We start from the raw sequence: 15,556 nt of genomic DNA on the forward strand, positions 1-15,556 counted from the left end.
TAAAAATACAGCAGTAAATAAAGCATGCTGTATGTTTTTTTCTTGCTTGATTTGTTTCTGGTCTGATTATGTCTACTTTTTACTTAAGGAACTTTCATGTGGATAATACTCATAACCAGGGTAAGTTATGAGTTTTCTTTGGGTAATTATTAGAATTTGTAATAGTGACATTTAAATAGACTTTATTTGAAAAAGCTACTTGAAAACTGCAGTACATGCAATACCTATAGTGACATATATACAATTTTTTCCTGAAAATATATAATATACAGTATTGTCAAAGATTTTTGGAAGTTTCTCAAAATACATTTAACATTTTGTGAATTACATACTTTTTAATTTATTTCCATAAAGTTGAACTTTTATTTATAGAATATAAGACTAGATAATTTATAAATCAGTGTTACTAAGAACTAAAATATGATATAGTATTCTTTATTTTGGTTTCTGGTTGTGCTTTGCCTGAATGAAGGGATAATATGTCTTTCAATATTTTCATTAAAATTTTGAAATGTTTATATACTTTGTATGTGTACCATTTTAAATTATATTTGCAAGTTCTAAGCAATAATACGCATGCTATACAGGGTCGGCCTACTTTGTCATGACTATTTAATACTAATTTTAAGAATGATGGAAGTCACATTATATAAACTACATCCCCATGAACACCTTTGGATTTTCTTGTGCTAGAACACTACTATAATGCAGTGCAAAGCTTTGCATTTTGTGAACAAAAATAAAATCAATTATTTAGTGCAAAAGTTTGTCTGCAAGGTGTATACTTCAATAGTAATGAATGAATTTGGTGAGATTATGTTCCTCAAATTAGTCTCGTCTGAGTCCTAAAGGTAAGTTTTTATTTCTCAAGGTGTTTGAAGAGCTCATTAACCTTCCCTCCATCTCTCCCCTCTGGGATCCCAGCTTATGGCAAATCAAAAAGAGTTGCAAACATTTTAGTCATGCTTGCTAATGGAAGGAATGGTGCTATCTAATCAATAAGCCCTTTTAGATTAAGTAAAACTTTGGCAGTTAGGTTTTTAATCTCCTTCCCTTTGTCCCTTAGGCCTCTCATGTGGTCTAGTGATCTTTGCCAAATGTCTTGGCTATAATCCCTACCTTCTCAAATGGCCTGTGGCATTCCTCTTGCATCTTGGTCTGAGAATACCTAGTAGGTCAGGAAGCTGAGCACTAAAAGAATAGAATACTGAAGTGGTTTTTGCCCTCTGGAGAGTATCATGAGTCATGTTCAAAACATGCCTAAAATGTTGTGTCAAGACTGGCAAGGGAACAGCTGAATTTCAGAATGAAAATAGCAATCACAGCTGTTGGTGGAGAATAGGCCACAGGTGAAAGGACAAGGATTTAGAATTGCTTGAAGCAAGTGGACACCTCAGGTTGTCTCATACTAATTCACCCCTTTATTCTTGTATCCTCTAGTCTTTACCAAAGTCTACTTTTTGCTTCTTCCTCCTTTTCCTCCCTGCTTCTCCCTTTAATGATCCTTCAACATGCACAAATTAAGTGATTTGATAAATTGGTAACTTTTCCCATGCTAGTAACTGATAATCCAACACATGTTCCTGGATGCTCCCCAAAACAGGACTCTTCATCTAAGGACCGTGTACACTACTTTGCCTGAATGGCTGTGCCTATCATCACTTGTGGCACAATGATCCTTGGTCTCCCTACCATTGCCAAATAGCCCTTTCCTCTCCCTCCTCCCTCCAGCTAAATTCCATGACTGCATCTAATCTTGTCATTTTACCAGATCACCAGCATGAATTGCCTGAGCAAGGGAGAAAAGGAAGGTAACAGCGATGAGGGGCTGCCTTTCTATCAAGGATCAAGGTCAAAGATCAGTGGAAATTTGCAAAGAAAAAAGGAAAGAGGAAAGGACTTAAGAAAACAGGAAAAATAAGAAAACTCCATGTATGTACACATTGCATTCTGGTTGACAGGAACTTCTCAAATAAAATTCTTATACATAGTATCTGTGTTTAAGAAGTTTTATGACTTTATATTAAAGTGCAACATGTATGAATATGTATGTATTATATATGCTCCATGTGTATGTATCTCTGTGTGTATCTAGATACACATTCAACTGATGGTCTCATGATGTGGCCTGCAGTTTCAAAGTCACTTTTGTTTGAGAAAGTGCATATTTTTTTCAATGTTTGACGCACTTCCAATGACCAGATGCCTCCATGCAGAGGAAGGAATGAGGAGGAAGCACAGTGAAGCCATAGTCCTAGTGGTTTACTGAGATTCCAGAGAAGTATAAGTCCTGATCTGTAGTAGCTCCCAAAACCCCAACAACACCCAGTCATTAGGTTTTCTAGACAGGACTGTGTGTCAGATCATGACAGATTTTACAAGATGAAAGGAGCCGTTTTTGAAGTTGGTTTGGACAGAGAGGATGTATGAATCGGTGAGGCACTGGAAGAAAGAAAGGGCTTTGTTTGGATTGTAAATTGGAAAAGAACAATTTGGAAAGAGTGAGATGCTTAAAAACTTATGGTCACTATGAAGATATTATCTTAATTATTGAGTTAGTTTTGCTATCTATAAAATACTGTTTGAAATATCTCTGACATTGCTTCCTACTCTATCCATCCTATCAGCAAGAGCATTAATTTGAAACAGGTTATTAGGAAAGAATATGTGTACCTTTGAAGGTTCATTAGTAATGTGATTTGAATGACATTCAAGGGATATTCTCAGTGCCAGTTTAGATAAATGAAAGTATAGACATAGGTTAAGTGATGGAGAAACTGGATAAAGAACACTGCCAAGAGGTTAAAGCCTGATGGTTAACCCCAGACAAGGAAGATAAATAAAAGGGCTGGTTCTGATAAATATTGCAGAGAGCCAAACAGATTTAGAAAAATTGAACATAACTCAAGGATAAGGCTTTTGAACTGAGAGGAGACTGACGCCACTGGGCAGTGATGTCAGAACAAGGCAAGCCACAGACTCAATGGAAGTTTGGTCAGCAGGCTGATGGCAGCTGTCATGGGACTCTAAGAGAGAAGTCGGGGGATGAGGCATTTGGGCATGAATAAGGAAAGAAAGTACAGGAGTTGGAAGAACAGAGTGGAGCCTGTGATAGACTTAACATAATGGCAAGGCTGTGCAGAATTCAACCTGTGAGAAAGAAAACACTCTTAAAGTGCCACCCTGTGGCACTCGTGGTTTTGATTCCTTTTCTGATTCCTAACTTGCTGCTACCTTATCCTCTGGTGCATTCCAGGTTCCTGACAGGCCACGGACTCATGGTTTCCTTGCAACCCTCTCAGTTTCCTTTTTTCTGACCCATAACTCATGGCTCCCAGTGTCAGTTCAGCTCATCAAGTCAAAGAGTTGATGAAAAGTCTAGAAAGATGGTCAGAGGTCAAATAATAAGGTTTTCTATGATTTTTTTTTTCCTATGTTTTTTGTTCACAGTTTCAGCTGTGGGTCTAGGAGCTAGGGGCTGCTGAGAGTCTAAGAGACTCCATCTTGCTGTGGAACTGGTTCCTTAGGTGAGGCAGTTTGGGGTTGGTGAAAGAAGGGGCAAAAGTCTAAATGTGGAGGAGAAGCAGCTGTGTGTTCTAAACATGGGTGGAGGCTGCAGTGACTCTGTTAGGTTTTCATTTGTGAAATTGTCAAGAGGTGAAATAGAGAGGCACTTTGAAAGTGTACCCTCATGGAGTACCACACAGTCTCTAATTGGTCTCTCTGACTCTGTCCTCTCCCCCATCCATCACAGTGCTACTGGCCATGTCATTTATCCTTAATTTTTGTCACAGCCCTGCTCAGAACTTCCAGTACTCCATTCAAATGTAAATTCCTTAAACCAAACTTGAGGTTCTCCACTATATCACCCTATATTACCTACTCAACCTCATTGTCCACCTGAAAGTTCTACGAGGTGGGCGCCACTGTCTGCCACATGCTCCTCCAGCCGTAGGCATGTGTACTGGCTGCACCTCTAGTATGTAGTCCCTTCCCCACTCATGAATGTGTGTCCTACTCACTCTCAATACTATGTATTAATAAAATTGGTTCTTTCCCCTCTAAAAATAAAAACAAGTAAATGTCCAGGTAGAAGGGAGAGGAAAAAAACTCATTATTTTATCATTAGTCAAATGTTTGCTAGATTGTCAAGTGAGTTTCTGTAACAACCAGGATAAATAAACTCACTCTTGATTGACAGTTGATCTCCTAACACTTCCTGTCCTGAACAACCTTTTCTGGCCACAGTAAAGCTGCTCTGTGTACTTTCAGCCTTGAGGTCAAAGAAATGAGTTCACTGCCCCAATGACTGTGATAAGTAGTGGAAGCAGGGCACTATTGGGGCTGGAGCACAGACTTTGATAGTTGGAATAACATGGTGGGAAGGCTTTTCATCTGGGAGATTAGAGACTGGGACCCCAACTCCGGCTCTACTACCCACTGGCAATCATTTTAGAAAAGCACTTTCACCTTGCTGGTGTTTTTTTTTTTCTTCTTCTTCTTCCTCTTCTTCTTCTTCCTCTTCTTCTTCTTCTTCTTTCTTCTTCTTCTTCTTTTTTTTTTTTCCAATTGTAAAGTGAGAAGTTGAACTGGGTGAGTTGAAGACCCCTTTTCTTTCAAATTCCATCATTCAATGTTATGGTAATTAGAAGCAGGTTTAAGATATAGCCCAGTGTGTGGCAGGTTTTAATTCCTATCAGATAGCAATTCCAGAATACTGTTTTCAGTTGTGTGAATTTTTGGAAGCAGCCTAAATTCTAATTTTGATGGTGACTGTATGCCCTTCAGTGAGTCCACTTGTTTATGATTCCATCTCCCTTACTTGTAAGAGGAGATGGTATCACTTGCAATCAATGAAACTAGCCAAAAAGGCTGAATATAATATTTGCTAAGTGCTTTTCAGCATTCTTAGGGGAAAGAGATAAAGTTTTAATGATGTACTTTCCCACTGCACTTGTGGCCAAGTTGATTTTTAAAATATTTTTCCAAGTGTTAACTTATGGAAGATGTATACATCTTGATGATGGTATCCAAACATAGAACTCATTTTGTTTCCCCACACAAAATATGATGATCAGAATGGAAAATAGATAAATAATAAAAAGGTAATAAGTTATTTATTCCTCTCTCACAAAAATAAAAACATCTGAATCCTCCATTATCTTGAGAAGTCAGTCCATCACTTATTGATCAGTTACCTTGGTTGACTCAGTATTGGGTAATCAAGACCCCATAAGATTTCTTTATTCTTAGTGAACCTACCCATAGACTGCTGGGAACTTTCTGGAGAGTCAAACAAGGATGAATTGGGATGAGGGAATTATTATCATAACAATGTTTGCTGTCTGTGATTTCGTTGGGTGGTACACTTTACTTCCTGAAATTTTATAAAATTTAGTAGGCCAATCTACTATAGAGGATTCATTCCAGGTTTTATAATCTATGGAGGGACTTTTATAAGGTAATATATCATGATGGAAAGTAATGGAAGAAATGAATCTGGGGAAAAGTATGGATAATCCCTTAGCATAACAAGGAGCTAAAGCAAATAATAACAGGGATTTATATATTAAAGAAGAAAGTGAGGAAGTTGCTGTGCCAATATTTTAATTTTTTAAAAACTACATTACAAAATGAAAAATTTTATGTTTGAACTTTTGTTTTTAAAGGGATCTAATTTGTTTATATAAAAAGTGAAACCAGAAGAAATCTGTACTCCATTGTCGATCCCTTTCATGATTTTCTAACCATTAGCTTCAACTCTTAAATCTCTTTACCCTGGACCAAACCAAATGATTGCATTTTCTGTGCTTAACCTAGATGGTAGAAACCTGCTGGAAAATCGTTCACTATAGTGTGCTGGATCTGTTACAAATTCCAGATCTCAGTCATTTCCTTAAATAACACCAATCCTCTATGCAAGGCAAATTCTAGCAAATAGAGACAGGCAGTAAACAAGAATTGGTGGCATAAAAAGTGGGGGATTTAAATAGTGAATAAAACTGTCAGGGTCCTTGTCTATAGGACACTAGGAGTCGGAAGGGAATAAAATTCAATCCATCCCATTAAAAAATTGAAGTCCTCTCCCTAAGGTAGTGGTATTAGGAAGTGAGACTTTTGGAGGTGATTATTCATGAGGCTGGAGCCCTCATGAATGGGGTTAGTTCTCTTATGAAAGAGACCTCAGAGAGATCCATTGTTCCTTCCACCATGTGAGGAAGCTAGACTCTATGACATACTGAATCTGCTGATGCCTTGGTCTTGGACTTTGCAGCCCCATAACGATGAGAAAATTAAATTCTCTTGTGCAAAATCCCTCACTTTATGGTGTTTTATTATAGAAAGCCCTAATGAGCTAAAATAGAGATAAGGAACAGGGGAAAGCATAGAATACGTCAAATGATCCTGTAAGATGTGTTTTTATCTTTGATTTCCACATCTGGCACAGTATTTCACTTTCAGTAAGTCTCTCAATCAAAAACTTTTTTATTTAGTATGTTTTATGTTCTGGCTGTATTTTAGGATCTATAGATAGGTCAATGAAGGGGGCAGACAAGGAAGGTGCTGCTGTTTTATAATTTACATTCTAGCAAATAGAGACAGGCAGTAAATAAGAATTGGTGGCACGAAAGAAGAGAGTGGAGATCAGGGGACATTTTAGAAAAGCACTTTGTGGAGATTAGCATTTGCACAAATACCAGAAGGAAGAGGCAAGTGTGGTGAACAACATTCTGTTCAGGGAAAACAGCAAGTGCCAACTCACTGGGGGGTACTTTTGTGTGTCCAACAAGGAAAGCAGAGTGATTGGAATGTGGTTAGTGAGGAGCATGGAAGATGAAAAGATTGTACAGATAAACAAGTGTCAGATCATATTGGGCTGCTAGGCCTACCTGAGGTGTTTGGCTTCTCATCATGCTCAGAATGAGCATTCAGGTTTTAAGTAGTCCAGGTAAGAAATAATGTGGGCTTATATCTAGGCTTTCAAACACTTCCCCCCCACACACACAAATCACAAGAAGAAACATATTTTATGTAGTGACTCAGTACACAAACAAAATTTGTGAGACACTCTTACATGAGGGATGCGCTTTGAGATTTTCTATTCTCTTTTACTGTAAAAGACGAAATTCTGGTTGTCATCCATTAAACTGATCTCCCAATTCATCAGTGGGTTGCAATTCATTCTTTTGTAAAATGTTGGGTCAGACTTAAGTGGTTGCAATAGAGATGAAGAGAAATAGATGGTTTCAGAACTTATTTTAGAAGTAGAGTTGACTGCAGTTGATGGACTGCTTTTGAAAGATGTGGGAAGGAGCCAGAAAACTGATGATTTTTCTATGATTTTGGCTTGAACAAAAGGGAAGATGTTGTTTCTATATCCTAAGAAAAGAAAAACCAAGAAAGAAGAATGTTTGGGAATAGCAAGACTGTGGAACCAACCTAGATGCCCTTCAATAGATGAATGGATAAAAAAAAAATCTGGCATTTATACACAATGGAGTATTACTCTGCATTAAAAAATGACAAAATCATAGAATTTGCAGGGAAATGGATGGCATTAGAGAAGATTATGCTAAGTGAAGCTAGCCAATCCCTAAAAAACAAATGCCAAATGTCTTCTTTGATATAAGGAGTGTAACTAAGAACAGAGTAGGGACGAAAAGCATGAGAACAAGATTAACATTAAACTGGGATGAGAGGTGGGAGGGAAAGGGAGAGAGAAGGGAAATTGCATGGAAATGGAAGGAGACCCTCAGGGTTATACAAAATTTCATACAAGAGGAAGTGAGGGGAAAGGGGAAAATAATACAAGGGGGAGAAATGAATGACAGTAGAGGGGGTAGAGAGAGAAGAGGGGAGGGGAGGGGAGGGGGGATAGTAGAGGATATGAAAGGCAGCAGAATACAACAGACACTAGTATGGCAATATGTAAATCAATGGATGTGTAACTGATGTGATTCTGCAATTTGTATACGGGGTAAAAATGGGAGTTCATAACCCACTTGAATCAAAGTGTGAAATATGATATATCAAGAACTATGTAATGTTTTGAACAACCAACAATAAAAAATTTAAAAAAAGACAAAAAAAAATTAGATCCAACATTTAAAAAAAGGACTGAATAAAAGATTCATGGCAAGATACATTACTTTTCTTCTAAAACTACCGATAATAGTAATTACTGATAAATACTTTCTTCAAAATATATTAAGATTTATTTGATGGCTAGTTTAGAAACAAATGGATAATTTTTACATCCATTTTTATAAACCAACATTTCTATTTCATACCAATTGAAGTTCTTATAATGGCAGATTTTATAAGTAATAAAAAGGAAATACATTAAATGACTTGTAATAAAACAAGGGCAGAATATTTTAAAAATTATGGACATTCTTTATTTTCAAGAAGTATTCCACCTTAAGAAAATGTATCCTTACATATACATGACACCTGAGTCAAAAGATTGAACATTGTCAGAATTTTGTATTACCTTCTAACTGAGATTTTGTAAGATGAATAAGGTTAGTGTTACACACTCATTATTTTGAATGTTTTTTTGCTGTTATTTATCTTCTGTAACTATTAAAAGTTGAATTATGATGAAAAAAAAAGAATGTTTGGAGGGAGGAGTGAAGGAGGAATTAAAAATATTCTCTAAACACTTAAAAATTCTGATTATGTTCGTGTACACACAGGTTTATAAAAATTATTGCTAAATTACAAGCCAACTATTAAAATTTTTATGTAGCCTCTAAAAGTTAAAAATACTTAAAAAATAATCTTTTTACTTTCTCCATAAAAATAAAACCTGCATACTAAAATAAAAGAGAAAGAAATATGATCCACGATCTAGCTACATAAAAATTACCATGCTTACTTAGTTTTTAAATGTTTTCTTAATGTAACTTTTTCTAAAAGTTTTATTTATTTTATTTTTTTAAAATTTTAATACTCGGTCTCACTAAGTTGCTTAGAGCCTTGCTAAGTTGCTGAGGCTGGCCTCAAACTTGCAATCCTCCTGCCTCAGCCTCCTAAATTGCTGGGATTATAGAAAGGTACCACTATGCTCAACTTGCTTGAGGTTTTATAAAAATAACTATATTTAGGGTTGGAATTACATAAGCAGTGTGTTAGTCTGTTCAGACTGCTATAAAAAATACCTTATGCTTAGTTTATAAACAACACAAATATCTCACAGTTCTGCAGATTAGGAAGCCAAAGATCAAGACACTGGCAAGTTCCGTATTTGGTGAAAGCTTCTAGGTTCCACTTTGTAAAAGGTGTCCTCATTGCATCCTCATGAGGCAGAGGTGCCAATGAGCTCCTTTGCACTTATTTTAAGGCTATTTTTCCCCCTCAAATGAGGGATTCCTCCTTTCTTCTCCTAGAGGCCTCATACTTTATGTCATCAGGATTAGGATTTCAATGTATGGATTTGGGAGGGACTCAAACATTAAGGCCATCGTAAGCAGTTTAGGGGTCACCACTGATTGGCATTGGTGAGTTACGATTATTGATGCTTAATGATTAGTTTTATTTTCTTAGTAACAAAATAGGAATCCAATAATGGGGAACTTAATAATTTGGTCCAATGTTTCTCAAACCTTAAAAATTCACACACATCATCACACCATAATTATTCTGGTGTTGTTTTCACTCAAAGTGAATATTAATGCTGGATTCTGTGAATATGCTACCTTATCAGGAAAGGATCTTGATTGTCTTTGGATATCCAGGTAGGCTCCATGTAGTCACAAGATCCCTTTTAGACAAAGAGGAGGCAGGAGAGTCAGAGAAGGACGTGTCTTGTCATATGATGGGATTATTGTCTGGAGACTGGGAGACAAGTAGGCTGGAAGAGGAATAAAGTAGATTCTATGCTAAAGCTTTCAGGAGCCCCACTGATGTTGATTTTGACTTTGTCAGAACCATCTGGTCTTCTAATCTCCAGAACCATGGAAGAACAGATTTGGATTGTTTTAAGTCAGTAAATTTTGTAATTTGTTACAGCAGCAATAGGTGAGCTAGCAATGTAGAGATTACATTTTTTATGAAAAGAAAGTTAGAATTTAGATATTGTAGGATTTTGGAAAGTTAGATTCCAAAAGTTTATATCTGCTCTAACATAACTTCATTGTTTTAGTTGAAAATAACAAGAAAAAAACTTATCTTCCAAACTTTTCCTTATTCAAACTGATTACTTTTGTTTCATAGCCATATATATATATATATATATATATATATATATATATATATATATATCAGAATGATTCATAACAGCCCCAAATTGGAAACAACTGAAATGCCATCAATAATAGAGTGGAAAACCAAACTGTTATATATTCCCCAAATGGAATAGTGAATAAAACAAGAATTTTTTTCCTATTACAAGCAATAATATGGTGAGTCACTTGAACTCATCATTTGTTGCTGATAAGAAGCCAGATACCAAAGAGTTAATACTATATAAGTACATTCACACCATATTCAGAAACAGGCAAAACTAATCTGCTAGGTTGAAAGTGACCTTCCAGGGGGATGTGGGGCTGGATAATGACTGAGAAGAACAAAGTGGGTTTATAGGGTTCTAGCGATGTTCTGTTTATCGGGCTCTATGCTAGGTATACAAGTGAGCTCACTTAGTGAAATTCATATGATTTGAACAAATTGTCTATGCTAGACATAAATAAAATCCTAACTTAAAGTAAATCTACATGAATGTGTGTGTGTATATATATATATATATTCTTATAGACATGACAGTAGGATGTATTTTGACATATCATACATACATGGAGTATAAATTCCCATTCTTGTGGTGTACATGGTATGGAGTAACACTGGTCTCCTATTCCCATCCAGTCTCCCTTCCCCATTCACACTTCCCCCAACCCCCCCCCCCCCGCAACACACACACACACATCCAAATCAGGTGAACCTCCATTCCTCCCTCCCCTACTGCCACATATCAGAGAGAACATTCAGCCTTTGGTTTTGGGTTTGGCTTATTTCACTTGGCTTGATCATCTCCAGTCCATCCATTTGCTGGCAAATTCCATAATTTCATTCTTCATTATGGCTGAATATGTATATGTACTACATTTTCTTTATCTATTCATCTATTGAAGGGCACATAGGTTGGTTCCATAGCTTAGCTATTGTGATATATAGCAGAATATATAAAGAACTTTATATATCCTGCTATATGAGCTGCTATGAACATTGATGTGGCCACATCACTGTAGTATACTGATTTTAAGTCCTTTGGGTATATGCTGAGGAGTAGAATAACTGGGCCAAATGGTGGTTCCATTCCAAGTTTTCTGATGAATCCCCATACTGCTTTCCAGAGTGGTTGCACCAATATGCAATTCTACAAACAATGTATGAGTGTACCTTTTCCCCCATATCCTCACCAACATTTATTGTTACTTTTGTATTCTTGATAATTGCAACTGTCACTGGAATGAGATGGAATCTCTGTGTAATTTTAATTTGCATTTCTCTAATTGCTAGTGATGTTGAACATTTTTTCATATATTTGTTGACCACTCATGTTTCTTCTTCTGCAAAGTATTATATGTTCAGTTTCTTTGCTCATTTATTGATTGGGTTCTCATTCTTCTTATTATTATTACTATTATTTTTGGTGTTAATTTTTTGAGTTCTTTATACATCCTGGAGATTAATGTTCTATCTGAGGTGCAGGTGACAAAGATTTTCTCCCATTTTGTAGGCTTTCTCTTCATGTTCTTGATTGTTTCCTTTGCTGTGAAGAAGATTTTTAGTTTGATACCACCCCCATTTATTGATTCTTGATTTTACTTCCTGCACTTTAGAAGTCTTGTTGAGGAATTTGGTTCTTAAGTGGACATGATGGAGATTTGGGCCTAATTTTTCTTCTACAAGGTGCAGGGTCGCTGATCTAATGCCTATGTCCTTGATCCACTTTGAGTTGAGTTTTGTGCAGGGTGAGAGATAGGGGACTAATTTTTCTTTGTTTGTTTACAAATGGATTTCTAGTTTTCCCAGCACCATTGATTAAAGAGGTTGTCTTTTCTCCAGTGAATATTTGTGGTCTCTTTGTCTAGTATGAGATAATTGTACGTATGTGAGTTTTTCTCTGGGTCTTCTATTCTGTACCATTGGTCTTCATGTCTGTTTTGGGGTCAATACTATGCTGTTTTTGTCACTATAGCTTTGTAGTATAATTTAAGGTCTGGTATTGTGATGCTTCCTGCTTCACTTTTCTCGCTGAGGATTGCTTAGCAATTCTGGGCCTCTTGTTTTTCCAAATGAATTTCATGACCGCTTTTTCTACTTCTGTGAAGAACATCATCAGAACCTTAATAGAAATTGCATTAAATCTGTATAGGGCTTTTGGTAGCATGGCCATTTTGACAATATCAATTCTGTCTATCCAAGAACATGGGAGATCTTTCCATCTTCTAAGTTCTTCTTCAATTTCTTTCCTTAGAGTTCTGTAGTTTTCATTGCAGAGGTCTGTCACCTCTTTTGTTAGTTTGAGTCCCATACATTTTCTTTTCTTTGAGAATATTGTGAACGGGATAGTTTTCCTAATTTCTCTTTCAGTTGATTCATCACTGATACATTGGAACACAATCGATTTATGGGTGTTGTTTTATATCCTGCTATTTTGATAAACTCATTGAAGTTTTCTGGATCTTCTAAATATAGAATCATGTCATCGGCAAATAGTATTCTGAGTTCTTCTTTTTCTATTTGTATCCCTTTAATTTCTTCCTTTTGTCTAATTGCTCTGGTTAGAGCTTCCAGGCCTGTGCTGAATAGGAATGGTAAAAGAGGGCATCCCTGTATTATTCCAGTTTTTAGAGGGAATACTTTCAATTTTTCTCCTTTAGAATGTTGGCCTTGGGTTTAGCATACATAAGTTTTACAATGTTGAAGTATATTCCTTACTTTCCCCAGTTTTTCTATTGTTTTGAACATGAATGGATGATGTATTTTTGTCAAATTTTTTTCTGCATTTATTGAGATCATCATGTGATTCTTGTCTTTAAGTCTATTGATGTGATGAATTACATTTATTGATCATATGTTGAACCAACCTTGCATCCCTGGGATGAATACCACTCGATCATGGTACACTATTTTTTTAATATGTTTTTGTATGCACCTTGGCAGTATTAAGAATTTTTGTGACTGTATTCATCAGGGATATAGGTCAGAAGTTTTCTTTCCTTGATGAGTCCTTGTCTGGTTTTGATATCAGGGTGATACTAGCTTCATAGAATGAGTTTAGAAAGCTTCCCTGCTTTTCTATTTCATGGAGTAATTTGAGGAAGATTGATGTTAGTTCTTCTTTGAAGGTCTTGTAGAACTCAGCTGAGAGTCTGTCTCCTTCTGGGGTTTTCTTTCTTGGTAGGCTTTTGATGGTGTCTTTAATTTCACTACTTGAAATTGATTTGTTTAAATTTCTATTTCCTCCTGATTCAATTTGGGTAGGTCATATGTCTCTAGAAATTTGTTGTTGTCTTCAAGGTTTCCTATTTTATTAGAGTATAAATTTTCAAAATAGGTTCTAATTATTGTCTTATTTCTATACTGATGTGTATGATCTTGATGGGAATTGCAATAGAAGCTTGACCTAAAGAATCTGCTTTTAGAGGGGAAATAATGAGCAAAATTCCCTCCTGGGCCCTTCCCAGATCCATTGCCCCACAAAATTCAACAATCCTCCCTGTCTTGACAATATTAGATATAAAATTTTGCCCTAAAAGAGATTTGAAATACTTGCCTTATGTTCTACTTATTCACCTCTCTCCCGGCAAGACTGATTATTTTCATACCTGTGTTTAAAAATATTCTTTAATTGTTAATAAATAATCTAAGCTGGAAAGAAAGTCTTTAATAAGTTAAAGATCAATAACAATACCCTAATTATGCTTTTATGGAAGAATCTTGCTTTCTGGTGCATTTGGAATTGTATCTGCTAGGGGCACTCTTTGTTTTGAGCAGGCTGCCAGTGGAAAGCCAAGCCCAAAGCTGCCTAACAAGCCTTTGATACTAACATTGTGGTGGGATAATCTGTACAAGGCTGGTAAGTTCCTTTATAGAATGTTGAACAATTCATACATTAAACCGTCTTTAGATCAAGTGATTTCAATAAATGTTTAAGTAATAAGCATCCTATGGTTTCAAAAAATAAAATTTCCTATAACAAATATGTGTTATAAAATATATAGTCCTCACATAATTTTTGACTTCCTGCAAATGAAAAAAATGTCTGCAGCTAATAATTAAATTTCTTAGGGACATTTCCTGCCCTTCAGCAAACATTAAAGATAACGTCAATTAAAACCTAAATAAGTTCCAGGCTAGTGCTGTTTGTTTATTTTCTTTTCGAGGTCACTAGAGTGTAAGTACTTCCAACATTCTCTTATCTTTGCTAAGAAGGATAAGAACCAACACAGTACTTAGAATTCTTAAAGTATTTGTAGCAACAAGATTATTTTTGCATGAGGTTCATTGTCAAATATCATTATGACCTCTAGAGTTATTTTAGGTTTACTTAAGGATGAAAAACATTTAGAGTGTGAATATCATTTTATTTCACAATTTTAAGGAGTCCAAATTATAAAGTTAAATACTGATTTATTACAGTTTATTCTTTAAAATTTTGGTAGTAGTGATTGAACCCAGTGACACTTAACCACTGAACAACATCCCAGACCTTTTTATTTTTTATTTAGAGACAAGGTGTTACTGAGTTACTTAGGGCCTTGCTAATTTGCTGAAAATGGCTTTGAACTCACAATCCTCCTGCCTCAGCTTTCTAAGCTGCTGGAATTATAGGTGTGTGCCACCAGTTTGATTTTTGACGACTCATTTCTTATGAAAACAAAATGAATAAAAATTAGTTATTAAATCTGGTAGAGAATATTAACTACATAATAACAGTACACTTTCAAAACCTAAATCAATCAAAGGAAAATAATATAGTAATGCTGAAGTGCTTTATAGTAAAGAGAGATATTTATGTCATTATTTTTAAGTAATTAAGTGTATCAGTCCATTTTCCATTACTATAATGAAATACCTGAGGCTTCATACTTTATAAAGAAAAGAGGTTTACATTTGCTTATAGTTATAAGGGCTCAAGTGATGAACTTCAAGTGATGAGTCCCAAGTGGAATAGGGCATCAAATGGCAAGAGATAGGGAATGTATATGTGTGTTGGTTTCTTTCCTTCTTATAAAACCATTAGGATTAATCATGGGGTTCCACCCTAAAGACCTTATCTGATCCTAATCACCTTTTAAAGGTCCCATCTCTAAACACCATAGTCAGATTAAGTTTCTACCCTCTTAATGCTTCACAATAGGGATGAAATTTTAACATGAATGACATAGATGAATGTATAAACTGTATTACTGCTACAGATTGGGCATTATGGTCACCACTACTTTTAATTCATACTTATGTTTAGTATTTTCCCCCCAATAGCCATGGAGAAATGGTTGAATCTAGAGGAAATTTTTCCAGCCTATGCAAAACCAATATACTCACC

The 15,556-nt window shown here is 35.8% G+C and overlaps 1 protein-coding gene across 2 annotated transcripts in view; it reads left to right on the forward strand.

Moving 5' to 3' along the window:
• Positions 1-15,556, forward strand: part of Tlcd4 (TLC domain containing 4) — an 89,635-nt gene that overhangs the window by 54,305 nt on the left and 19,774 nt on the right. The window contains exon 10 of one of the 2 annotated variants that reach the window (XM_058585394.1): positions 1,772-1,953. The exons of the other annotated variant lie outside the window; for it this stretch is intronic. The gene's annotated coding sequence lies outside the window, so the exon portion shown is untranslated. Of the gene's footprint in view, positions 1-1,771; positions 1,954-15,556 lie in introns of those variants that run through there. 2 annotated transcript variants of the gene reach the window in all.

The sequence above is a fragment of the Marmota monax genome, unplaced genomic scaffold, assembly GCF_021218885.2.
Source record: "Marmota monax isolate L192 unplaced genomic scaffold, Marmota_monax_Labrador192_F-V1.1 WCK01_AAM20220418_F8-fsc00070, whole genome shotgun sequence".
Classification (NCBI taxonomy): Eukaryota; Metazoa; Chordata; class Mammalia; order Rodentia; family Sciuridae; genus Marmota; species Marmota monax.